At 47.6% G+C, this 27,245-nt stretch overlaps 1 protein-coding gene across 19 annotated transcripts in view; it reads left to right on the top strand.

Moving 5' to 3' along the window:
- The window catches only part of TRERF1 (transcriptional regulating factor 1), a 295,497-nt gene that overhangs the window by 223,940 nt on the left and 44,312 nt on the right, over nucleotides 1–27,245 (top strand). For all 19 annotated transcript variants that reach the window (XM_067752932.1, XM_067752930.1, XM_067752927.1 and 16 more), the window contains one exon: nucleotides 8,354–8,468. The gene's annotated coding sequence lies outside the window, so the exon portion shown is untranslated. The remainder of the gene's footprint in view (nucleotides 1–8,353; nucleotides 8,469–27,245) is intronic.

Below are 27,245 nucleotides of genomic sequence, written 5' to 3' on the forward strand. Positions count from 1 at the left end.
AGAGTCTGCATTTCTAGTGAATTCCCAGGAGATACCAAGGACCTCCATTTTAGTAAGATGACCTAAGTCTCTAACCTAAAGAGCATATAAACACAAAAATGACATTTCTGCTGCCTGGAAGGGCTTGTTAAAAGACACTGTGGTGTAGTATGGGGTGATGGGGAAACAGTGGTCTGTGGAGTCAGACAGATACTGGTATGAATCCACTGTTACTCAGCTGTGTGCCCTGGGCAACTTACTTAACCTCTCTGAGCCTCAGTCTCCTCAACTATAAAACAAAACAGTGATCATTCCCAGCTTGCAGTGTGATTCTGAGACACTGTATTTGAAAGCACCAAGCCCAGTGCCTGCCTGGCCCGTACTGGGCACTCAGGAAATAGCAGCAGGTGTTACTGATTCATCTAAAGTAAAGGCATCATTTACACACATCAGCCCTTAACGTTTAGGCCATGCCTGAGACCCCCATGTCAGAATCACTCAGATGTTCTTTGGAAAAGCAGATCCCTGGGCCCAGCCCACACCTACTGAGTCAGAGCCTCTCACGGTGGGGCCCTGGAAGCTTTGTTTATTGTTGTTTTTAACTGAGGTAAAATTCGCACAGCATAAAATTAACCACTGACCATTTTAAAGTATAGAGGTCAGCGGCATTTAGTGCGTTCTCAGTGTTGTGCAGCCATCACCTCTGTCTAGTTCCAAGGCATTTTCATCACCCCAAAAGGAAACCCCATACCCATTAAGCAGTCACCCCTCATTCTCCTACCAGCCCCAGCCCCTGGCAACCACTGGTCTGCTTGATATCTCCATGGACTTACCTACCTTCTGGGTATTTCAGATAAAAGGAATCATTCAGGGCTTCCCTGGTGGCACAGTGGTTGAGAGTCCGCCTGCCGATGCAGGGGACATGGGTTCGTGCCCTGGTCCGGGAAGATCCCACATGCCACGGAGCGGCTGGGCCCGTGAGCCATGGCCGCTGAGCCTGTGCGTCCAGAGCCTGTACTCCGCAACGGGAGGGGCCACAACAGTGAGAGGCCCGTGTACCAAAAAAAAAAAAAGGAATCATTCAATATGTGACCTTTTGTGTCTGACTCTTTTAATGTTTTCGAGGGTCATCCATGTTGTCGCATGTATCAGAACTTCATTCTTTTTATGGCTGAATAATATTCCATTGTATGTCGATACCAGATTTATCTGTTAGCCAGTTGATGGACGTTTGGGTCGTTTCCACTTTTGTGGCTATTGTTAACAGAGCTTCTTTGAACATGTGTGAACACGTTTTTGTTGGAGTGCCTGTTTTTAGTTCTTTTGGGTTTACACCTAGGAGTAGGGTTACTGGGTCATTGATAACTCTAAGGGACTGCCACACTATTTTCTAAAGCAGCTGCACCATTTTCCATTCCTGCCGGCAGTGCAGAAGGGTTCCAATTTCTCCACATCCTCACCAACACTTGTTATTATTTTATTATTACCAACATAGTGGGTGCAAGGTGAAGCTTCATTCTTAACTTCCCCAGGTGGTCCCTATGGGCGCTAGAGCTGTATTCAGGAGAGCTTGCCCTGCACTGGGTTAAGTGATGGTCTACGTCTCACAGAGGCATGGGACTTGGGACTCAGTCAGACAGTGCTTTCGTTGGGCTGGTGAAACCCATCAGAGGATTGGAGTTGTTAATTTGAGTGTGTTTAAGAGGTTGGATTTTTTTTTCACACATCTTACTGTCTTAGCCCATAACGAAAAACCACAGAGGATGGCTTATAAACAACAGAAATTTATTTCACACCTTTCTGGAGGCTGGATGTCCAAGATCAACATGCCAGCATGGTCGCGTTCTGTGAGGGCCCTTTCTTCCTGGTGCATTGCTAATACTTTCTCACTGTGTCCTCACATGGCAGAAGGGGTGAGGGCGCTCTCGGGATCTCTTTGATAAGGGCACTAATCCCATTCATGAGACCTCCACCCTCATGGCCTAAGCACCTCCCAGAGCCCCCACCTACTAATAGCGTCACCTTTGGGGGTTAGGATTTCAGCATATGAATTGGTGGGGGAGGGACAGAACACTTAGCACGTAGCACTTACTCCCTCCCCTTTAGTAAGGGGAACTGAGAGGATAGGGACAGCTTGTTCTCAGCTTGCGCTGGAAAGGCCAGATCAGTGCAGATGACCCGGGGGAGCTCCCCCACCCCAGTGCCCCCATGGGCAAGTTACTGCAAAGCACCTCTACCTGCGGCTTGGGGCTGGCCTGGAGGGCCTGTCCCGTCACGAACTGGCTTTGAATTCTTCTGTTTTAATAAAATTTAATGTGAAGTTTTGCACTCCACCAGATAGTATAGCTGGGCCTGATTTAATTTTTAAAATTAGGGGTTATCCCCCCAAATATTAAAGTGTATTTCAGGAACACATCAGGTTAATCCTGTGGCTCTGAGGATAAAGGTGATAAACCAGGGTTAGCGGGCAGAGGAGTGTCGGGGAGGGGGTTATCGTGGGAGTGCTTCATGAAAGGAATAGTATTCCTCTCTAACAATGAGGATTTTGTTTCCCTCTTCCGGAATTTCCTCGAATATAATCTCTGGGGTAGAAAACAACATTTAGACGATGCATTGTATCCACAAGCAAAGGGAGCAAGGTCCTACTGTAACTCCCTGGGCCACTTCAAGATTGCTCTAGGACAGAAGCCCAGCACCCGTGGCCTCCTTAGGTTCTCAGCCTTGGCCACATGTCACAACACCTGACCAGCTTTAAGCACTATTGTCTAATGGGTTTTGGTGAACCCCAAGCATCTGTGTTTTTTAAAGCTCCCCAGGTGATTTTGATGTGCAAACAAACTGCTGTGCTCACCCATGGGACACGATGGTGCAAAAAGCAGACACTTGCTCATGCCCTCAGAGAGCTTACAGTCTGACTGGGGAGGCCCCCTCGTTAATCACATAATTAATTAATTGCAACTTTGATAAGTGCTGTTGCACACTTGCGTTTCTGGAGAGTCCAAGGAGTCTCACTGAAGCTGTATTTGAAAGCTAACTAGATGTTAATGAGGGGGGAGCTAGGAGAAGAGCATCCCAGTCAGAGAGGGACCAGCATGTGCAAAAGTCCTGGGGTAAGAAAGAGCTTGGAGTGTGTGAAGACCTGAAAGACAAGCTGACTGGAGCTGTGAGCAAGGGAATAGGAGGCCTGAGGAGGTTGGAGAGTGGATGGTGGTCCGCCATCCATTGTCAGCCTATGATAAGTCTGTCTGATATGCTCTCAGTGTTTGAGCTGCTGTGATATTGGTCAAATACCCCAGCTTCTGTGTTCTGGAATAACCAGGTGCATGGAGACCTGATGAAGTGGCCACCTATCTCTCATAATGGTCTGAGCAGGAATGCCCTCTTCTAGTGCCTATAAATTATTCTTTTCTCAACCTCCATGGAGGTAAGAGTGGGGCATCTACAGAAGAGGAGAGATGGTTGGAGAGAGAATGGGAGTTTTCACCACATTGGAAAAGCTTCCAGGCCTCCCCATCTGTTGATAGAATGTGTCTCCCTTGAAAATTAGATCTTCTTCCGTGTCATCATCATCTCTGTACAGGAGAACTTGTTTGACAGAATGAGTGGCCCCCACGTGACTGGAGTCTAAGATTCTCATTGCATTGATGACCCTCCACCCTGTTTCTTAGATGTTCTTAGGTTAAATCTACAGATTTAATTCCTCTTCCTCCTCAATTTCTTCTCCTCCCCCTCCTGCTTTTCCTTCTTTTAAAAATCTGTGCCAATTTCTAATTTATTGTGGGTGGCATGGAGGGAAGTCTTCACACTTCATTGGGTCCTGCTTCCCATTTCAGAAGCTCCACAGTTTGTCTCCTGTGTCCCCTCCCCTCCCCCGGCTGCCACCCTGCTCCTGTCCAGTTTTTGTTTCAACTGCTCTGTGGCCAACAGGAACCCTTCCTCTTGGGTTTGAGCCTCTCAGTACCCATTTAAAGTGTTCATGTCTCTATAGTAGTTTTTCCCTCCCAAGACTCTTAAATCTTCATTCTCCCCTTAACTCTAACAGCAGTGGGGTCTGTAAGGCATCATTAGTCACCACTGTGTACAGAAGGGAAACTGAGACCCAGACAGCCATGTGGGGCATGGGGCAGAGTCTGGCCTTGCCTGGTGGCTTGCTGCCTGTGGCTCCCTGGAAAATCACAGAGCCTTCCAGGGCTGTGTCCTCACTGGTCGTGTGGGAAAGACCTAAGTAAGATTTCCATGCCCGTAAGGCAGTGCCATGGTAGAGAGGAAGGGCTTTCCGGCTTCCCGTTCTGGTTCCGTCACTTAGTTCTGTGGTCTGGGACAAACCAGCAGGCCTCAGTTTCCTCACTTGTAACATGGTGATACCAACAGTGACCCCACAGGACTGTTGTGACTATTCGGGTGCTTCTTGGGAAGGCCAGCACCAGGCCTGGCCTGTGTTTAGGCCTTCAGGGTGTGGTAGCTGTTGCATCTCCTCTCCCTTCTGGAACTCGGCTGTTGGTCCAAGGGAACCCCAGCCGTTAGTGGTGGAACTAGAACCCAAGTCTGCTGGCTGCCGGCCCGGAGCCCCTGGGTAGAGCTCCCTGTAAGTCCTGGGGTGGCATCCAGAGAGGGTGGGCCTGGGGCCACCGAGGTGAGACTCAGTGCCCGTTAGCCCTGATGCAGGGGGACTTCCCGCTGGGAACTCTCAGCACAGTGGCAGGGGACCCATGAGGTCACACACCAAGAAACTGTGAGTCATCGGGACCCCTGCACCCCAGTACCAGCTGGGAAATTGTTTCATGGATTCCTGTTGATTTTCACGTTGAGGAGGAGTATGGCTGTCCCCACACACTGCTGTGTGATAGTAATGCTGACACTTACCCAGGGCCAGCTGGGAGCCAGGAAATGTGCTCAGTGTAGGACCTGTGCTCTTGCTAATCTCACAGCAAGGAAGGCACTGCTAACTCCATTTTATGAAAGAACCAGGCCAAATGGCCAGTGAGGGGCGGGGTCAGATTTGAACCCAGGTCTGCTTGGCCCCAAAGCTCATGTTCTGTGCATGAAATTGTATGACCTTCCGTCGAGTAACATTCACCACGAGGCTTCTCCAGCAGTCATTTAATAATAGAACGCTGGGCTTCTCTGGTGGCGCAGTGGTTGGGAGTCCGCCTGCCAATGCAGGGGACGCGGGTTCGTGCCCCGGTCCGGGAAGATCCCACATGCCGTGGAGCGGCTGGGCCCGTGAGCCATGGCCCCTGGGCCTGCGCGTCCGGAGCCTGTGCTCCGCAACGGGAGAGACCACAACAGTGAGAGGCCCGCGTACCGCAAAAAAAAATTAAAAATAATAGAACGCTCGTTCACATCCCAAAACCCACATCCACTGTCAGTCTACGTAAGCCCTGACCAACTCATTTTCACCACTGGTCAAATTGGATTTGGCCAAGTTACCACTGTTGAAGAAAAAAATAGATGAGTCCCAAAACTTGCTATAAAATGGGAGGGAGGATAAGGTGGCCCCTGTGTTGGATGCCTCGTGCCAGCTTAGGAAGAGGGAGAATTAGCTGACATGCACCTTACTTTCCTGGTTCGCCTTAAGTAACTTCTTGGGCACTTTTGGAAAAACCTGCACATCTATAATGCATGGTCTGGATACCATCACAATGGAAGCATGCTGTGGGTCAAGAACCGATTCGGTCCTTATTGAGAGCCTCCTTTCATCGCTAGAATGTGCCGTGTTCCTTCTGTCACAGGAACTTTGCACAGCCTATTCATTGTGCTGGCAACACCTTTTCTTTCTGTCTTTTCCCTCCTGCCCCCACCCTATTTTGTTTCACTAATTTATTCTTAGGGCTCAGATTAAAGACTAATTCTTTAGGAAAGCACCACTGACCCTTTCCTGTGGCTAGATCTACCCCTGACATATGCTATTATAGCAGTAATCATACTTCTTCAGAGCACCGCTATTATAGTTATTTCTAATTTATTAATGTTGGTTTCCCCACTAGAGGATAAGCTCCATGAAGGCAGGGACCACATTGGTCTCAACTGTTGTATGCCTAGTGGTTTGCACTTGCCTGCTATATACTAGGCACTCAGTCAACAATGGATGGACCAATGGATGGTTGGATAGATGGATTGAGCTAGTTAACTTCATTTCCTTTACCTTAACTCCAGCCAATATACTCTTCTTGCAGGAAAGGGGGATTGTAATCGCCTGTTTATATGTCTCCCTTGGGTCTCTTTGAAGAAGAACCCATATTGAGGACACTAGAATCTAGCCCAGCACCTGATCTATAAAAGTTGGCTGTGTGGTCTAAGCTTAATCTTGCCCATGAGTGATTCCAAGAACTATTGCTCCTGTCGGGGAGCCTGGAGAATTATTTTCCCATGTTGAGAATAAGGATGAAACACTCATGGAAACTGAGGGAAGTCCATCCCTGCTTCCCACCTCGTGCCATGGTTTAGCTTCTTGGTAAGATCTGCTATTGAAGTTGCCAGTTACTCTGTTGACTTATTTATACATAAATAGTTATTCCTGTAACCTTCACTTAGCCAACATTCAGAGATGATAGACAATCTTGGTAACATCACAGACATCGCTTCCAAAGCATTCCCTTGCTATAGGAATGTTTATGATGTGCTTATCGCTAGAATTTCATGAGCAGCAAACTCCCAAATTGCAAATGACTTAGCATTTGAAGCAGCGAGTGAGAGTGTATGTGTGTACGCACTTAAAAAAAAAAAAAGACTTTGAAAAGGGAATTTTTTCTTCTACAGAGATATCTTCTAGAGTTTAAAATAAGAACTACATAAAAGCTGAGAGTTTAGAGGAATGAGCACTTTCTCTTAAGCGTTCAAATGGGGGAAAATGACTTGTAATCTCTCCCTCAAGTATTAAGGCAATAGGCATTTAAAGGCTTTTTTGGGAGCTGGCTGTCACAGACAAAAGATTTCTCAATTTAAAAAACATCATTTTTATAACATTAAATGGTAGGAATGAACGCCAGCAGCCCTCTTGACATTTTGGAAATGCTTTATTTTTTGAAACGTCCCGGTCCATTTTAATAGATGACACTTTTGTTCTTCCCATTCCGGGCAGTAGCTTCGGCTGGGGTTGCCATAGTTACAATTGGAAGTTCAAGGTAGAGCAGGACAGGGCTCCAGGCACAACTTCTGACCAGGTTCCCGTGAACCCAGTGTGTTGGTGCCACCACCTCAGACACCCCCCCCCGCCACACTTTCCCAAAGTCCCTGCTGTAACTCTCCTTCTTGGAGAGAGACTCTCTGAACAGTCTGAACTATAGTCCAGAGGGTGAATTTGACATCATTTTTATTTCCAACCACCCTCTCTGAACCAAGAGCTCAGCCAGACATCTCAGGAAGGTTGCACTCTTTACAAACGTTTCCTGTAGCAATGCTTCTCAGCTGTGGTTTGTGGAATGGTGCTGGTCTGCAAGCTGTTAACCGGTCCACGAGATCAGTACAGAAATTGAGAGGAAGCGCTTAGAAACTCTCATGCCAATTTGACAGAGTAAGCTGTTGAATCATTAAGAAGTAGGCTTGTACTCTATGAATATTTTTGTCATTTCATTTTTCTACCAGTTCCTTTTCTTATATTTTATAAATGTGTTCATCCGTGGGCTTCCCTGGTGGCGCAGTGGTTGAGAGTCCGCCTGCCGATGCAGGGGACACGGGTGCGTGCCCCGGTCCGGGAAGATCCCACATGCTGCGGAGCGGCTGGGCCCGTGAGCCATGGCTGCTGAGCCTGCGCGCCCGCAGCCTGTGCTCCGCAACGGGAGAGGCCACAACAGTGAGAGGCCCGTGTATCGCAAAAAAAAAAAAAAAAAAAGTGTTCATCCGTGATGGATCAGAAATTAAAAACAAAGAACTGGTCCTTCATAACAAAGAGCTTGAGAAGCCCTGTGCTGTAGCGCTTGTAAGCTGCCTCTGCTCCCTGTGGGACAGGTAGGCTGTTGAATGAACTTGGGGAAATCACAGCACTTACCAAATTATCTTGTAGTGAAACATGTGTATGTCTCTCTCTCTCTTCTCTCTCTCTCCCTCTCTCTCTCTCTCTCTCTCTCTCTCTTCTCTCTCTCTCTCTCTCTCTCTCTCTCTCTCTCTCTCTCTCTCTCTCTCGCTAGGCTGTTGCTTGAAAGCAGGGACTGCATCTGATTCATCTTTGTAGCCTCGTTCCTTAGAGCCCTGCCTGGCACATCGGAGGGCGTGGGAAACATTCGTCCTGCGCCTGTCTGCTCCCCAATGACATGAGAGTGGCTGAGGCCAGCCTCGTGAGCTCCCGCGGCTTCTGGATAGTGTCCTTGGCAGGCTGGTGATGGAGAGCTGAGAGCAGACGATGAAGAAGTGACCTTTCTTTCTCTTTTTCCCACAGAACTAGGCCTCCTCTTCCCACCTGCCCAGCAGCATGAGAGCAGCACGACTGGCCGGCCGCAGGAGAAGCCCCCAGAGCCAGGCCCCCAACCCGACCATCTGCTGCGGAGGCCAAGGTGAGCTTGCCTCCCTTTTCCTGGAAAGTCTCGGCATTTTCATTTGAACTAATTCTCTATGCTTTTGTAATCCCTTGCCATATGCTGGGAAAATGGGGTTTACTGGGACATGGGTAGACTGAAAAAGTACATGTCAGCCTAATGGGGCAAAACGTGTTCATTTCGGCTAATGGAGAGGCCGATGGTGGAGCAGAAAGGACACTGGATTGAGTTTCTGGGGACTGAAGCTCTCATTATTCCTCCACCACCTCCTGAATCTGGGACCTTGGGCAGATCTTTTGGGGATCGGGTATCCAGGGAATTTTGGATGAAGGAATCTCTGGGATAGGATAGAATTGGAAGGATGGTCCACTCATGTCTGGGACTCCCTGGACAGTCTCCTGTCCCACACAGGGTCATAAAGGGCCTTAGAGGATAAGCCAGGCCAATTCCCGGCCAATGTTGAGCAACGAATTGTTAGAAAATTCTTCCTAATATTGAGAAATTCTTCCTCTCTGAAATTTCTATCTTCTCTCCTCTGCTCTGCCACATGGACCCACAAAGACTGGGCTTTCAAAGACTCTTCCACATGACCCTCTCTTTGGATTTGGAGATGGCTGTCGTGACTCTGATTTTCTTTTTTGTATAAATTCTCCCTGGAGACTGGCACCACTCACCTTGTCCTCTTGTCCCGTCCGTGTTAGAAAGGGCTTCGTCACCTCCAGTGTTGGTCCTCAGTGCTCACTCAGCCGGTACCATCCTCAACAGAGAATCCTTCGTTCGCCACTCATTCTTCAGGACATATTAAGAGACCCCTTTGTGACAGTCACTGTACTAGACTCTGGAGATACCTCAGTGAACAAGAAAAACAGGGTCTTTTTCTTTTTTAAGATAAAATAGGTATGGATCCTTGGAGAGAGTTTGAAATAAGCATTGAACCATTTCTGTGTGCTCCTTTTAAATATTTTATCTTTTCAACTTTTTTCTTAAATGTTTTATGAGTGCTGGAAAAAGCGTGTACTCTCTAATTATTAGATATATAGTAGTTTTTTATATATGATCATTAAAATAAGCTAGTTCATTGTGCTGTTCAAATCATCTGTAATATGTCCTTGTCTGTTTTTGTCTGACTAATCTTCTCAATAACACATTATTGAGAGACATGTTAAAAATCTCCCATTGGATTTGTCCATTTCTCCTTGTAGTGCCCAAAATTTTGCTCATGTATAAAATTTTGTATATTTTAAGGCAATGCTGTTTGGTTAGAACAGGTGTATCTTACTGATGAATTGGGATTCATTTCAACCATGTTTATATTTGTTTTTTTTCTGCTCCTTCTTTTTGGTTGAGATGTTTTTCCCTCCTCATTCCATCTTCTGTCTTCTTATTTGGAAGTTATGTGCTCTGTATCTGTTCTTTCAAATGTTTAGCCCATCTATTTTAACAGGCATACTTAACAAAGTCTAAAATTAATCAGTGTCTTTACCTGCCTCCCCCAAAACACAAGAACCATAAACTGGTTTAATTCTAACCACTACCTCTCCCAATTTATATACAATTGTTATCCTGTGTTTTCATCCTGTCCTGTTTTTTTCCCTACAATTTAGACATCATTGTTTTATATGATGTGTTTGTATCCACATTCTTATCCATATCTTTTCTCACCATTCTTTCATGAATTGGAGATCATTATCCTTCTGCCTAAAATAAACCCCTTTAGCATTATCCTTTAGTGAGAGTCTGTTGGTGGTAAACTTTCAAGTTGTTTTTGCTTTGGTTTGGTTTGGTTTTTGTTGGCTTGACACTATATTTTGCTCTCAATTTTGAAAGGTAGCTTTACTGGATATTTTCTCTTCGGTCACTGAAACCATTATTCCACTACCTCTGGCTCTGAATGTTGCTGTTGAGAAGTTGGCTGTTGGTCTTCCTTTATAAGTGACCTGGCATTTCACTCTAGTTACATTAAAGATGTTGCTGCTTTCTTTGGTGTTCTGCCACTTCTCTCTCATGTAGCTAGGTGTCAGTTTCTCTGTCTTTATTCAGTTCGGGTTTCATTGGGATTCCTAGAGCTAAAGATGAGTGTCTTTCAACAGTTCTGGAGGATTCTAACCCTTCATTCTTTGAATATTGACTCTTTCCCATTCTTTCTAATAGCTCCTTTTGGAACTCCAGTTAGACATATGGTGGACCTTCTCATTCTGTTCTCCGTATCTCGTAACCTCCATTCCATATTTCTCACCTCTTTGTCCCTCTGTGCTGAACTCTGAATAATTTCTTCCAACCTGTCTTCCATTTAATTTATTCTGTGTTTCAAATGCTGTTTAATCCATCCACTGAAATTTTTTCTTTTCAGCTTCTTTATTTATCATTTCTAGAAGTTCTGGTCCATTATTTTTTAAATCTGCTTGGTGATTTTCTCTTATTTCTTGCTTATATTTGCAAACTTCTTGATTTCTTTAACATATTGAAATTGCTATTTAGAAATAGTAGAATTTCATGTCTGGTAATTGAGAATCTGAAATCTTTGCAGGTCTGATTCTGCCGTCTGTTGCTTCTGCTGGCTAGTACTCATAATGCCTTGTTTCCTTGTTGTTGTTATTTTCTTTGAGCTGTTCATTTTCCTTAGAACTTTACCTTTGTGAACTATTTGAGGTATGGCTTGAAGTTAATTTTTCCAGAGACGTTTTGCATTAACTTCTGCTAGTTGTCTGGGAGCACTCCCAATCAAAAATCACTTTAAATTCATTTTCTACCCAAAGCTTTTCTGGCTACATAAGGAGCATGAATTCAAACTGCAAATCTGTGTGAGATCCAGCTTATGGGTTCAGATTTCTACGCAGCCCAAGGTCAGGTTTCCTCGTGGTCTCCTTTTGTGTTGGGGGTCTATTTCTCATTCATTGAGTGTGGAGCCTTTTGAAGTCCCAATTTTATGAAGGAACTAAGCTTTTTCTCCTGTTTCCTGAACGCTCTGCAGCTCTCATGGGAAACTTAGAATCTGTAGGGTTTGGCAGGAACCCTCAGGGCAAAAGCCAGGTTTGCTGCTAGCTTACATCCCAAAGTTCCTGCTTTTGGTTTTGTTTTTGGTCTTCGAAGAATCCTTCCATTTATACCAGTTCAGCAGTGTGTATACAGTCTTTTTATTTTAAATTTTAAACAGCATGTTAAGTTGTTTCAGTTGGGAAGGTCAAGTAGGGTATCTGATCTGCCATATTGCCAGAAGGTCTGTTTTCTTTCTTTTCTACCATAGCCCCATGGGGCAGGAATTACTATTCCTTGTTCACAGAAGAATGAACCAAGGCTCAGAAAGGACACGTAACTGACTGCAGTCACGGGGCTAGCAGGTGATGGACCGGCAAGGAGTATATCCCTCCCCTATCCCCTTTTCCCACCTTTGCTCTCCTCAGAATAACTTAACCAATTTTGGGGGGATTAGCTTTATGCTCACAGAGGATATAAGTTCCTACCAGAATAAATAAATAGTTGGGCAGCTTTGTAAAATTTGTTTATGAATCTATTGTTTATCTTCCTCGAGAGAGGAAATGGCTTCTGCATATTTTGTGGTTTGTTTCTCCCGTGGTCCCCAGCAACCTTCCTGCTTCATTCCCACTTGGCAAAGACCTCCTGGACCTGCAGCCAGATCCCATGTGCACCTCAAGGTTGAGGACAAGACCCCAACTTCCTCTTGTCCTCATGCTCTCTCTCCTTCTTCTCCCTTCCCTTGTGCCTCTTTTCTACACCCCCCAACCCCATCCTTCCTGCTGTTAGTTTTCCTGTCTCCTGTCTGTGTGCCTTTCATCAGAGGGGAGGCCACAGAGCACAGTGGTTAGACGTTTTGAGCTTGGGGGCAGGAGAAAGAGCTGAGTTTGAACCTAGCTCTGCCTCTCACTAGCTTCGTCTCTCTGAGCTTCCATTTCTTCATCTGCAACATGGGGACCACAGGCAAAGCTGTTCACGGTTGAAATGAGATGATGTATGTATGTAAAGCTTGTAACAGGAGCTTGGAGCATCACAAGCACCCAGTCCATGGTACTCAACACCATCATGACTAAGAACAGACCCCTTCAAGACTCGCACCCTTGTTCAGTGATGCTCTCATGCTGGCAGAGCTGGTTTATGAAATGTGATGGAAATGGAGGCAGGAGTCTAGGGTCAATGTGGGATTCCCAGCCCCGCTGGGGTGTTCTTAAAAATAATCAAAGGGAAAGCAGAACACACTGGTCTGGCCAGTGTTTGCACAGGCTATAAACCATGGGTTCTAGAAATGTTCATCCCTAGAGATGGGGCATCTCAGCATCTCAGCCCTCCCTCCAGGCTGTTCCTTCTGTCTTAGAACCATGAGAGCTCTGGAACCTCATGACATCACTCGCTGGGGAGTTGTCCCTGTGGTGCCCACAGCCCGGTCAGTGAATGGCACACCGACTCTGCTGGACATGTGTCCAGAAGGGGCAGGATGGGTGGTCTCCACTGTCCATTTGACTTCCATTCTTAAAGCTGACATGACTGCTTATAAACACACACTCCCTGCTCATAAGTAAGTGACTTTATATTACACTCAGATTTGTGTCACTTCCTGATTTGATATCTATCAGGCAACAACTTTTTTAGCACCTGCTATTTGTAGTGACTCTGGGCTTTGTACAGTGGGCAAGTGTTATGAAAAATGCAGAGTTGCTATGACCCTAAAACTACTCTGAAAAAGTCTATTCACTTAAAAAGACTTTATGACCAAGAAATGCATAAAGGATAAAACTCCTTCACAAGATTAAGTGCCAGGTATTCAGAATAGGTTTCCAGGGGGGACAGCACTGTGCCTTCGAGTGCTCAGGGAAGACTTCCTGGGGAAGGCTAGGAAGAAGACTGGGGCTGGCCCCGTGGGGCAGGTAGGGTGAGGTGGCTGGAAAAGGAACCTTGTACATTGGGGGTGTCGAAGTGGTGTGAACTGAGGTTTAGAGATGGGCATTCTCTTGAGCTAGTGAGACCCAGTGCAGTGCTTCTAGCCCCACAGATGGCCTCTGTGGTGTCTCTTCGAGAGCCACCTCCACTAGCATATCAAGTGCCCTGACAAGTCCTGCAATCATGTTTGACTGTGCTTCCCCAGGTTTCCCAACTGTGTCTGGTCATGCATGGCCAGTGAACATGGTGGTCTTGAATGGATTTGCATTTGCCTTTTTATCTCCCTGCAAATGCTACCAACTCACTTTTGTAAAACAGGGATTGACAACTTTCTTTAAAAATTCAGGCTGTGGGGATCAAAAAATTATTTCCAAATAATTTTCAAAGACAAGTCAACCACTTGTCTTCCTTTTCCAAGTGTGGCTCTAATACTTAGAAGGGTGGGGTTTTGCAGGAGCCTCAAGATTGATGCTGCTGCACTAGGGAGGGAGCTGACTCCCAAGACGATGTCCACCGACATTCTCGACCTAGCTGAGGGGCCAGGCCCAACCCCACCCCATCCCCACCCTGCGTGCAAACCTCAAAGTCTATTAACGGCCTCTCTCCAGATAATGATTCATGCTTCCTGTCCCTCCTCCTTTCTAGTTACTCAGAGCTGTGAGCCAAGATTGATTACTTACACCATCCAACTGGCCTCGCCCACGGGGAGCTCAACTGGTAGATTAAATATTCTTCATGGGCGACACCCCAGGTTGAGTTCTCCTTGTCAGCTGAGTCCTGCGCAGTGAAACAAGGGGTTGTCCCAGATGCAGATGTGGAGATGGTTTGCAGAACTAGGGAGTCGGGACACATCATGTTCGGGAGTATGTGAGGAGTTTGGGGAGCCGGGGTTACTGTGAATAGAGAAACAAGGAGGTGCCCCGGGCACGGGACTCATATACTGCCATGGCCTCATAAAATCCAACAGAAATAGGTTCTAAGCTGAGTCTTTAGATGCTTCTCTGGAGACTGACTCTCTGTTCCTTCTTGCTGTTAGGTGGTCCTGTTTCTCAAACCATTTTCATAATCTTTATTACACTCGTCATATAGATTATTCTATTTTTAAAAAATTAAAACACTCTAACTGAGCTTAAGTCTGCCCTGATAACCTCCCCCACTCACTCAGTTCCTTTTCCAAAATACCGCAGAACCGAGACGGACATCCAGGTGTCCTGATTCCCAGTGTTCTTTCCCCCCAGGGGACCAGGGTCCTTAGGGCTCGGCTGTCAGTGGTGGAAAACCATACTGCCTCAGTATCCTGCCTCAAGGTTGCTGGGTGTCCCAGAGACAGGCAGGGTCTGGGAGGTTCACCCAGCTAAGCCCTCGCTGGTCAGAGCCAGAGGGACCTCCTTGCAGTCCGTCAGGTCCAGCCTCCTCATTCTGCAGATGCTGAGTCTGAGATGCAGGGAGAGGAAGTCATTTGCCCAACAAGGTCGCAGGGCCAGTCTCCTTTTCTGTTTGGCCCGGGTTATCTTTATATTGGGTTTGCATTTCCTGAATACGCAGCAACTGGGTAGGGGGTGGAGGGCAGGGGAAGTGGGCTTAGAAGAGCCCCGTCTGAGAATGTTTAAATTTCCTGTGAGTGTCCCATGAAGAGGGAGATAATCTATGTGCACATGATCCAGAGGAGAGGGGGAGGCTTGGTTTAGGTCCAGAAGATGGAGAGTGGAGGGGGAGAAGCAGGAGGGCAAATGGGAGCAATTCAGAGACGTTTTTGTGACGTTTTTATAGGTGAGATAGAAATAAATAGAGGCTTGTTTCTTTGCATTTCCTTGTTGCCTTCTTGTTTGCGCTTTTGGAGAACACTCAAGTCACGTGGAGGCTCTTGTTTTAGTGGTGGTCCTTTGTGGTTCTGGGGGGTACCTCTGGCCGAGGACCGGAGACCTCTGCTCTTGTCTCCCTCAGGTTGGCTTCTTCCTGGCACATGTGGTCCTTTGGAAATCTCTTCCCCCCTCAGAGCGTCCATAGCTTAGCTCAAAATGGGAGTACAGCCTCCTGCTGGGCTGCCTCACAGAAAGACAGTGGGTATGAGGGTGCCCCCCACATGTTAAGGGTTGGCTTCATCTTCTCCCTAACTTCTGGGAGGCTGGCACGGACACTGAGTGGTTCGGAGCTTCCACCAGGAAGGGTCTCGTTTGCCCGTCAGATCAGGCGGCAGATGTGGGCACCAAGGCCGCCCCAGGCTTGCCTTGGTACAGCCTTGCCAGACAGTGTGCCCCACGTTCCTTAAAGGGGGCCGTTGTTTAAGCAGGCCAGGAGGCTGTAACTGAAAGTAAGGAAACGGCAGATATAGACAGAGTTACTGCCAATTTCCTGGAGTCTGGGAGCTGGGGGCCCCCTTGCAACAGGAAGGGAAGTAGATTATTTCCTTATCTGGTATCATGGAGGGAATGAAATGTCTCTTTCCGGGTAACTGGGGCAGCACCTTTCAACTTCTCGCTTTAATCATAACCACAAATATTCCTAACCTTTAGGTGGCCACTCAAGAATTACACCTCTTTCCCTCTCCTGGGGTCTTGAGCAGCTTGAGAGCCAGACCCCAGAGAGCAGAACACCCCCTTCATTACCAGTAACCACACTAGAGAGCTTGGCCTGACTCATGGCCACACTGAGTCCCTCTTAGGCACCTCCAAGTCTCACTGACCCATGGAGATCCACAGGCCTCTCTCGCAGGGACCCACCTGCCCCAGAAAGCAGGTCTGCCCCATGAGCATGTCACATGGGCATCTGTATCCTCCTGCTTCTTCCTCTGCCTGGTGAACAGTATGCTAAACGCACATCAGCCTTTCCACGGTGACGCTGGATCTTTAGGGATAAAGGAGAATGTCCTCTGATGCAGTGGTGCTTTCAAGAGGGTGTCAAGGAGGGCCCACACGACTGTGGGTTTTCTCTCTTCCTTCCTGTGTCCACTTCTAGCCATTTCTGCCCCTGAGCACCGTGCTGCTCACTGAAACAAAGGGAGGGCTGAAGGTTGCCCAGGAAACAAATAACCAAATGTATTCAATCATGACTGAGTCATTGAGCCTTGATGTCAACTGTACTCAAGTCAAAACAAACCAACAGAAACCCCACCCAGGCGGTGAGACTTTGTGGGTTCTCCCTGGACACCACGCATGTCCTGAACATTCTCCTGTTTAATCTTCACCAAAAACCTGGAATAATTAGGTGTTGTTATTCCTCTTTGACAGATGTCAATACTTAGGCTCCAAAAAACCCAAAAAAGATTAGCTCAGCCTGCCCGGTTCTCACTTTGCCGGTGGAACATTATGATTTGAACTCTGGTCTTCTGACTCCAGAGCCCAGTACTTTGGGTGTTTCTGTGAGGAAAACGCTTGCCACATAATCCATGTGTTTCTCTCCAGTGAGAAAAGTTCCTGATGAGTTCAAGAAAAAAAAATTTCCAGAGAGCTGAAGCTAGCCCTTTAAACCTGGAAAGAGAAAGGGTTTTTGGTATAAAGTGCATCAGATTCTTTCTCAGACTTCCAAGTTCACGGCTATATGCTAGAGGGTTGGAGGCTGCCTGCAGCTGATGGCCAGGACGTGTCTATACCAGGGTATAAGCCAGCTCTCCTTGACCCTTCAGAACGTGGAGAGCGCTGCAGGGGTCCAACTAGGGGGAAGTAGCTTCATGCTACTCAGATCTGCGATGGGTGAATGAAGGACACCGCACGGTATCAGAGAAGCCTCATCCTGGCATCAGAGGGCTGGAGGTTTAACCCTTCGTCACAATTGTGTGGGCTTGAGTGCATCGTCCCCTGCATGTGAATTTCCTCATCTTTCAAATGGAGAAAACAGTTCTGACCTCACCGGCTTGTTGTGGGGACAGAGTAAGATAGTGGGTGTCGGTGCTTTGTCCAGTGCTTTCCAGAATGTTACTGTTGGCCATGAGAACAAGCACCCCCTCCCATGAACTCCTCAATGTCCCTACCAGAGACTCCACGTGGGCCAGAGGATTCGTGGCTGTGGCCCCGGGGGACGGGTCTGCTGTGAGCTCCACTGACGTCAGGCAGACACACCCACGGCCGCCAGGGCGGGTCACTCTCCACGTCAGCACTGACCTCCTCGTGCCAGGGCTGTTGGAGAAAAGGAGCCATGAGCTTCTCACTCTTCTGCTCGGGAAAAGGAAAGAGAACAAAAAGAAAGGGAGAAAAAAAGAAAAATTGATTTTCTTTAACCTGTGGCTTTTTTTCCCTTTCTCCCCTCCTTGTTATGAGTGGGATTGCCACTTAACTTTTTTATAATTAAAAAAAAAAAGGTGTTCTGGGTGAGGGAACGTAATATTCAGACATGTTGAGCTGACAGCTGATGGGCGTGTTGTCAATACATCATCACCACAAATCATGTGGCAAGGGTTGGTGGGGAGGAGCTTTGTGTGTACGTGTGTGCGCGCGCACACACTTGAATGATTTTAAGTGTTTGGGGAAGGTCCCATGACCCCTATGGAAAGCAGCTCCTGTGGAAGGTTAGCCAGGGAGATGGTCAGCCCTTAGGGTAGGAATGGGAAGTGGGCTTCCATTGTGAATTTAGTGGGGGGGGGTCTTCTCCATGTGAGCCTGTGGAAGCAAAAGGTCTCCCCTTCCTCTCTCTTTCTCTCCCTCTTTTGTGTCCTTAGCACCCAGTGGGTGCCCTGTATTATGCTGACCGCAGTAGACAGAGTTGATGAGGCACTCCTTGGAAGAGGTCTCAGTTTGATGGTGGATGCGGATAAAGCAGCTGGGACCAGTGCTCTAAGGGGTGTAATAAAGACACGCAGCCTGAGTCCTGCCATTCTCACTTGCCCTCCAGGCATTCTTCCTCCCATCCCTGCCTTCACTTACTGCCCGTGTCAGGGGACTCACCAACCTCTCTTGAGCCTTGGAGCCCTCGGTCCAGCTGCCTCTGTGACAGCTCCAGTGAAACAGCTTTCGTGGTGCTCCGTCTTCACAGATGTGAATCTAGGCATCATCTTGACACTCCTCCCTCCCACACCCCCCTGGCCGTCTCATCACTAAGTCCTATCAGCTTCACCCCCACATGCCCCTCCATCACCACCCACATCCAAGCTGCCTGGCCTGGACCATCGCTAAGTCGAGTCCCGCTCCCCATATCCTCACTCACCCTCCTCCAGTCTGTTCTGACCAGGGGTCCACAAACTATGGTCCATGGGCCAAACCCAGCCACTGCCTGATTTTGTAGAGCCCATGAGCTAAACATGGCTTGTGCATGTAAACATTTGATGATACGCGGCACTGACTTTGAACCTAATTAAGAAAAATGTTATCCCTCTAAAAAATAAGTCCATTCTTCTCATTAGTAGATCTATTTACATTAAATTGTACTCGATTACTATTATATTTTGAGTTGCCTCAAAAAGTTTGCAGAAATTTGTTTTTTCTCTTACTCTGTAAGCGTCTACATCATAGCCTCGATTTTGCTTCCTGGCTGTGAACCCTGCAATATATACTTTCTGGCCCTTTACAGAAAACGTTTGCTGACCTCTGGTCTATCCTGTGGCCTTTTCAAAATGGAAATCTGATCAGTCACACATGCTTGTACATGCACACACACATACATACATCATACATCACATACACACATCCAAACACTTGAATCGTTCCCCATTGCTCTTGGTATAAAGATAAAACTCCTTACCTTCAAGAACCTGGGGTGGTCTGGCCCCTGCCCCCTCTCCATTTTCATTGCCATGCTCCTATCCTGGCCACTCTGGCCTTCTCTTAGTTCCTGTGTCCACCGTGTTCCCACCTGCCACAGGGCCTTTGCCTGTGTTATCCTTGAATTTATCTGGGAGGCAGCTTTCCACACTCTATTTTCCTTATTTAAGTGCTTCTCATCCTGCAGATTGCAGTATCACTGTGACTTCCACAGAGGATCCTTCCCTGACCTTTCTGCTGAGCCCTCTATTATAACCACTCATCGCAGTCATAGATTTGTCGTTGTCTGACACTCCCCCCACCCCAGACGGCAAGCCCCTGACACCACAAGAGCTGACACCATGTCATACAACCCCCTCGTGGTGTCCCCTGGTACATAGTGGGCACTCAGTAAATACCTCGTTACACTGAATGGCTGAGAATCAAGGAAGCCTTCATAAAAGATAAGTTTGAACAGGAACTAGTAGGTTGAGAAGATGGAGAATGGGAAAAAGGGGGTTTTAGGCAGAGGGACCAGTATTCTGGAGATTCTGTGTGGCTCCATGGGGGGGGGCGCTCAGAGTGTATATGGGTGAATGATTGGGTAAATCATTGGAAAGGGAGGTGAGGCCAAATCATGAGGGGCTCCCTGTGCCAGCCTGAGCTCTTTGGATGCTTCTCCTGTGGGCAGAGGACACGTGGGTGGTTTGAAGCAGAAGGGTGGCGTGGACAGAGCTGCTGAGTGGACAGTAGACTGGAGGGGGCAGGACCAGCTATAAAGGGCTCTTCCATGGACCAGGCAGTGGGGATGAGAGGAGATGGTCAGGGAATGCTATAGAGGAGGCGGCAACAGGAATTGATAGCCTACTGCAAGTGGGGGAGGTGAGCTCTTGGGGGTCCCATGTTTCCCAGTATTTAAGATGAGTGAAGAGAGAGGAGTTAGAGCACAGGTGGAGGGAAGGACATTTGTTTGAGGGTCAGGAGGTGGAGGTGGTAAATACCTGTAGGCCCCCGGTGTTCTCTGTGAAGGAGATTAGAGTTATCTGCTGAGACAGACACTTTTTGGGTTCAAGTCATAGGCTTTGGCCTCTTCCCCCATTGGCACGCAGTGGGTTCTACATGCCCCCTAAACTGTTGGGGGGTTCAGCTCGGCCAGGAGCAGCTGGGGGCTCGGGCTGGCGGTTTCTATCCCAAACAGCTCCTCTGGGGGTTAAACAGGCACGTAAAAGAGATCTTAGAGACCTGCCTTTCCTCATTCTTTTCCTAAAATGTGATGTCTAGATGTCAGCTTTGTCAGAAATCCTACCTTGAAGGCCTTTGGAAAAAAGAGTTCCACTCATGTCCGAAAATGTTCACCGAGGCCCTACACCACCCAGCTCTGCTCTGAGCACCATGGGGAATCCAGCTCTTGGCCCCCAGAGGGTCTGTGCCTGACCTGAAGACACATAACTAACACATGAAATGCACAGAGACGGAATTCCCTGGCGGTCCAGTGGTTAAGACTCAGCGCTTTCACTTCTTTGGGCCCGGGTTCTATCCCTCTTCGGGGAAGTAAGATCCCGCAAGCGATGCAACGCAACAACAACAACAAAAAAGCAGAAATGCACAGAGAACAGTGCAGGAAGGTGTCATTCAGCGACATCATGACTTTTGTTTTCTTTTTTTTTTTAACATCTTTATTGGAGTATAATTGCTTTACGATGATGTGTTAGTTTCTGCTGTATAACAAAGTGAATTAGCTATACATATACATATATCCCTATATCTCTTCCCTCTTGCATCTCCCTCCCTCCCACCCTCCCTATCCCACCTCTCTAGGTTGTCACAAAGCACCGAGCTGATATCCCTGTGCTATGCGGCTGCTTCCTACTAGCTATCGATTTTACATTTGGTAGTGTATATATGTCCATGCCACTCTCTCACTTTGTCCCACCTTACCCTTCCCCGTCCCCATGTCCTCAAGTCCATTCTCTAGTAGGTCTGTGTCTTTATTCCCGTCCTGCCCCTAGGTTCTTCATAACAATTTTTTTTTTTTAGATTCCATATATATGTGTTAGCATACAATATTTGTTTTTCTCTTTCTGACTTACTTCACTCTGTATGACAGATTCTAGGTCCATCCACCTCACTACAAATAACTCAATTTCATTTCTTTTTATGGCTGAGTAATATTCCATTGTATATATGTGCCACATCTTTTTTTTTTCTCACACACACACACACACACACACACACACACACACTGTATTTTATTTTTACAAGAGATAAATAAACTGACACCAAGCATTGTAAATGGATGACCACAACAAAAGCAACAATGATTGCAGTTACCAAACACGAAACACACTCATACTATGTCATAATATTGACATTCAGTCCAGTAATCCTCCACTGTAACAGCTCCTTTACTTTGCAGCGAAAATTGATTTGTATACTTTTTGCCTCTGAGTCCTTGTGGGATTTTTTCTTTTTTTTACTTCAAACAGAAAGTCACAAAAATTATAATCATTCTCATCAGTTCCCTCAGTCCCATGTAATTAATTTTTTTTTCATCTTGATCTTTTGTTAGCACTTTTATGAATCCATCAGTTTTCCATTAGAGTTCTGAAAATGCTTATTCATTCAGTTCAGCAGTATAGTCAGTTACCAGAAACCTGTACTTGTCAGAGTCTTTTCCATGAATTCCTTGAAGATGAAACCCTTCAAAAGCATCAGAGTACACCCAGAACTGTCTGTGAATGACAAAAGACTTAAAAATGACCATGGTTAAAGATTTGAGGAAAGTTCATAATAATGCAATTGACAAGGAAATTTCCTTATTTCTGAGATATACATTTTAAAGTAATAACTAGAATTATGACTTATAACATTATACCAGAACATATAAGATTTTTAGAAATTTCATGTAGTGTCTGAAACATTTATGTTAACATATTTCCATACAGATAACCCAAAGAAAGTTCAGTATTAGTTGTTTTTTTAGTTTGTTCGTTTTTTTATACTGCAGGTTCTTATCAGTCATCAATTTTATACACATCAGTGTATACATGTCAATCCCAATCGCCCAATTCAGCACACCACCATCCCCACCCCACCACGGTTTCCCCCCCTTGGTGTCCATACGTTTGTTCTCTACATCTGTGTCTCAACTTCTGCCCTGCAAACCGGTTCATCTATACCATTATTCTAGGTTCCACATACATGCGTTAATATACGATATTTGTTTTTCTCTTTCTGACTTGCTTCACTCTGTATGACAGTCTCTAGATCCATCCACGTCTCATCAAATGACTCAATTTCGTTCCTTTTTAGGGCTGAGTAATATTCCACTGTATGTATGTCCCACATCTTCTTTATCCATTCATCTGTCGAGGGACACCTAGGTTGCTTCCATGTCCTGGCTGTTGTAAACAGTGCTGCAATGAACATTGTGGTACATGACTCTTTTTGAATTATGGTTTTCTCTGGGTATATGCCCAGTAGTGGGATTGCTGGATCATATGGTAATTCTATTTGTAGTTTTTTAAGGAACCTCCATACTGTTCTCCATAGTGGCTGTATCAATTTACATTCCCACCAGCAGTGCAAGAGGGTTCCCTTTTCTCCACACCCTCTCCAGCATTTATTGTTTGTAGATTTTTTGACATCATGCTTTTTTGTAGTGTATTGAAGCTCCCAAGGCACATTCACATGCAGACACAGGAGTCTTTAACCAACTTCTACCTCACCACCTTCTCCCAGACACCCACACACATAGCACCCCCTGCCCCAAATGAGGTTGGGGGCTGAGTGAGCATCAGCTACGTTCCCAAACCTGCTTGTGCCCGTTGTCCTTGTTACTGTTAGATACATCAGTTCATTAGATGTGACCTGTGAATGCAAAAGAGAAAGAGAAGTTTGACAAACTTGTTGGCTGCATTCCATAAACACCGAGTGGGTCTGCTTTGAGTGACACGCTGCTCGTGGCACAGTGGAGAAGGGAGAGAGAGATGTAAAGGCAGAGGTATGAAGACAGTCCTGCTCCTAAAGAACTTAAAATCTAGCATTGGTTGAAAAATAGAACACCCAAGGTTCTGGTCTGGTTGAGGACTGGCCTGGAGGAGTGACGTTTCACACAAACAGAAGGATGCGTGTCTGGGCCTGCAGATCCTTCATCCAGGGCTTGGTCCTCACTTTCCCCGAGGCCCCCAGGCTCCAGGGGCCCCATGTCTGCCTGCTCACTTCAGTTGCTGGGGCCCCTGGTGGATGCATCACTTCGGCCCTCTGGTCTTATAGCAGCCGAGGAGGCTTATTTGGCAAGAAATTGAGGCAGTGAGATGATGAGGGCCAATGACAAATGGGATATCTGTCTTGAGCGAGTCCAGACAGGCTTGGGGGCTTCCCAGGAGGGATATAAAGGATCACCAGAGGAGGGAGCAAACCCAGAAAAGGGCAAGACACCCTCTTGATTCCCTGAGGCTTCTCAGTAGCTGTTGGGTAGACGGAAGCCAAGCTCTGTGGCCCTCCCACCATCGCACGCAGAACTTCAACAGCGGGAATCTCAGGTGAATGTTCACTTCCAACTTTCTTCTGTAATAATACTTGAATTCCCAGAAGCATCTGTAAATTAAAGCAGGCATTCTTCCTCGATCTTGGCGCTTGCTATCATTTGGAACAAGACCTTCCTGACAAAACTGGTCTCGGCAGCTCCCATCGGCTTGTCTCCTGCAGGATGTCTTCCCAATTCAATCCCTGGGTCTGTTCACCCTTTGCTTCTCCTCCCTCAGCAACTTCCCACGGGCCCTGGGAGCTCGCTCAGGGTGCCCCTCTCATCTGATTGAGAAGGCCAGCCTCCCTCACTTGGCACTAGGACAAAGGAGACATCGCCAGGGGCAGCCAAGTCACTGAGTCAAACCTCAGTCCAGGGGCTCCAGGGCGACGGGGGATGTGAGGGGAGCTGTGAGGTCCTCTGTCTGGCTCCCTCAAGCAAACACTTGCTTAGCGTAGTGCCAGATGTGAGGCACGGGCTGGGTCCCAGAGATGAGCGAGAGGCACCTCCAGCTGCCCTTGGAGAGTTCACCCCCGCTGGGAAGGTGGGGGCAGGGTGAGGATGATCCGCCAGAACCTGGTCCACAGGGGCCTGGAGGAGGGAGTGACTCAAGACGTGCCGGTGGGAAGGCCTCCAGCCCCAGGCATCAGAGGTCCTCCTTTCTGGCTTGTTTCTTGACTCTCAGAATTCCCCCCAAAGTCTTAGAACCCTGAGCCAGAAGGGCCTTGGCATAGCCCCAGAATGGGGCCCTGTGTTGACAGGATGCCCAAGTGTGGCTCTGACGTCATAACCTGGGGTACCTCCCATCTGAACCGCAGACAGAAGGGCCGAGAGAGACTGACAGACAGCCGAGCACGAGAACCTTCATGCAGTTATTTCACACACAAGGGAGCATCACAGACTTTGTTACCCAGTGAACTGTGAGCTGCTTTCCAGAAAGAAGGGGCATTTGTTTTTTGTACAGTCTAATGTCTTCAAGGTCACAGACCGAAGCCGAGCCAGCTGCTGCATTTGGGAATCGATCCTCTAACCGCACAGCCTAGCTGGAATCCTGGGCAGCACTGGGGATGCGGTCCCAGGGCACAGTGCTGGCCACCCGGCTCCCATCCCCTGCAGAGGAAGCCAGTCTGTGCTGCTGACCTGCTGGAGGCCCTCCCGGCAGCTCAGCTCGGCCCAGGGCGCTGGGTGTGGGGCTTGAGTGATAGGAGCAGAGCCCTCCGGTGCTTGACTTGTGTTTTCTTAGGTTTATAATTTGCCCTGATGCTGGGGCTGGAGCCTCACGCCAGATCTACCCGCCAACCACCCCCTTCCCCTCCGTCTTTACCCCACACTCCCTGGGGCTGTGTCAGAGGGAAGCCTCCCAACCTCCCAGCCCTGCCCTGCCCTACCCTGCCCAGGAGAGCTGTAGGGAGGGTGATCCTTTCCTCGGTTGTAGTTCCAAGTGCTGATTCACAAGGTCTGAGCCTCAAGTCCTTGGGGGCAGGAGTGGAGGATCCTCCCTGCAACCCTGGCCCAAACCACTCCAGCTGGCCACCCCGCTGAGACCCTCCCTGAGGCCCCAGCGGCAAGGATTTGCCCACGGTGCCTCCTGAGTCCTGGCTGGTGTGACCTCGCCCCCCTGCCAGGCCTTCTTCCGCCTCCTCCTTGTGAAATGTCATGGATCTTTAGGAAGCCTGGCACCTGCCCCCCAAGACTATAGGCCTCAAGACACAGGTTTGCGGGTCTTCATCTCCCCTAGCAGAGTCCTGGCACAGTAGGTCCTCCTTGTGAGTTTGCAGGAAAGCATATAGAGGATAAGGTCGGGTAGAGATGCCAGTCTCTGGGCTTTGAGGCCAGGCGTCATGACCTAGTCAGATCTCCTGGCACAAAGTAGGTCTTCAGAATACGGTCACATTGCTCCTGAAATTCTCCTGGCAGCAACTCCGTAGGAGAAACTTGTGATTATGAAGTAGTCAGCGTTCGGGTCACCCAGGGACTCACGTGTGACTTCTTCAGGTGTCTCCGTTGTCCTCCCTTCTTTCCGCAGACCTCTTGCCAACCTCTGGCTACTCCCATATTCTTTTTTTGTTTTTTTTTTTTCCCCATATTCTTAATCTCCCCACCCAGACCTAGCCATTTGTCAAGGTGGGTGGTTTGAAAAACTGTATCCAGGAATATATCAATAGGGCCCACTCAGACCATTCCTCCAGGAAGCCACCCTAGACTCCTGAGTCCCCTACTTTTCTTCCTGTGTCCTCAGCATCGTTCACACTGCTCCATGCCAGCTAGGGCGGGAGGGAAGCGGGGTGTGGCAGTCACGGGGGGAAGACGATGTTATTAATTCCCTGGTAGAGGACTGCTGGCCCAGAGGAGAGAGCACTGACAGTGAGGGTCTGCACACCAGAAAGTGAAATAGCTCCCATCTCCATGTCCTGGTTCCTGGGGCTCGGAGGAAGCAATGGATGCTACAGGGTGCTACTGAAAGATGGAGAAATAAATGTCTCTTGGTGTCCAAAGGAAGCCTTGGGAATCCGCCCCGGGGCTGAGAGTCAGCGTGAGACCCGGGGCAGGGAGCAGTGGGGCGGGAAGGAACAAGGATGCGCCAGTCACTCTACATGGAGGATGATTTCGGCACTAATCTCTGGCATTGGCAGAACTGATCCACGGTAATTGGGTTACTGGATTATAAAACACCCACTGGCTTTATTTAGAAGACTAATCAGAAACATTTAGAACAACAACGTTGCTATAAAGGAGACCATGAACCATGAACCCATGTCTTGGAGAACTGCCCTTGGCTTCAGCCTCTTTTGGGGAGCAGAATCCCAGGAGAATCCAAGTTAAGCTCCTTTGACAGACCTGAGAGGAAGTCTTGACGAAAACCGAAGCCAAGTCACTTGGGGAATTGTGTATATAGTCTCTGAAGGATGGCCCAGTGTCAGAAAAAGGAAAATCTTTTTGGTTTTTTTTCCTCAAACAAGCAGTGGTGGTCTGGCGGGAGCAGGGTGTTAACCCTTCTGAATTATAAGCAAACAAGTCTTGCCGAGCCGTTGGCCAAAGTCAACTTCCTCTCTTCCCCCCACCCATCTCTCTCTCTCTCTGGTTCAAAGGATGGTCCTTTTGGACAGATATCTTCCTTGCAGACTGTGCCCCGTCTCCTAGTGCCCGTGGGGGTGTGCGGGGAGGGGAGGGGAACTTTGATGCCCTAGAACAGGGGTCAACATACTATGGCTGGGACCAAATCCAGCCCCTGACTGTCCTTATACAGCCTGTGAGCCCAGAAGGGTTTTTTACATCTTTAAATGGTTAAAGAAAAATCAGACAAAGAACACTATTTCTTGACATGTGAAAATTATATAAAATTCAAATTTCAGTGTCCATAAGTAAAGTTGTATTAGGACACGACCACATCCATTCATTTATATATGGTTTATGGCTGCGTTCACGCTGCAACTGCAGAGTTATGACAGACATCGTATGGCCTGCAAAGCTGAAAATATTTACTAGCTAGCCTGCAAAGCTGAAAATATTTACTAGCTGGCCCTGTACAGAAAAGCCCCTTGCTAAAACATCTTTGTAGAGCCTTATTATTATGTACAGCATTCCATGAAACTGGCACTGTAGGGCCCTGTGAAAATAGTAAATTCTGGCCCTTTGTCCATGTCAGAAGCATGGAAATCTAGGGGTGAAGTGCTTTGGGTCTCATTTGTCTGGCTTGGCATTTCAGCT

This window comes from Pseudorca crassidens, chromosome 10, assembly GCF_039906515.1.
Source record: "Pseudorca crassidens isolate mPseCra1 chromosome 10, mPseCra1.hap1, whole genome shotgun sequence".
Classification (NCBI taxonomy): domain Eukaryota; kingdom Metazoa; phylum Chordata; class Mammalia; order Artiodactyla; family Delphinidae; genus Pseudorca; species Pseudorca crassidens.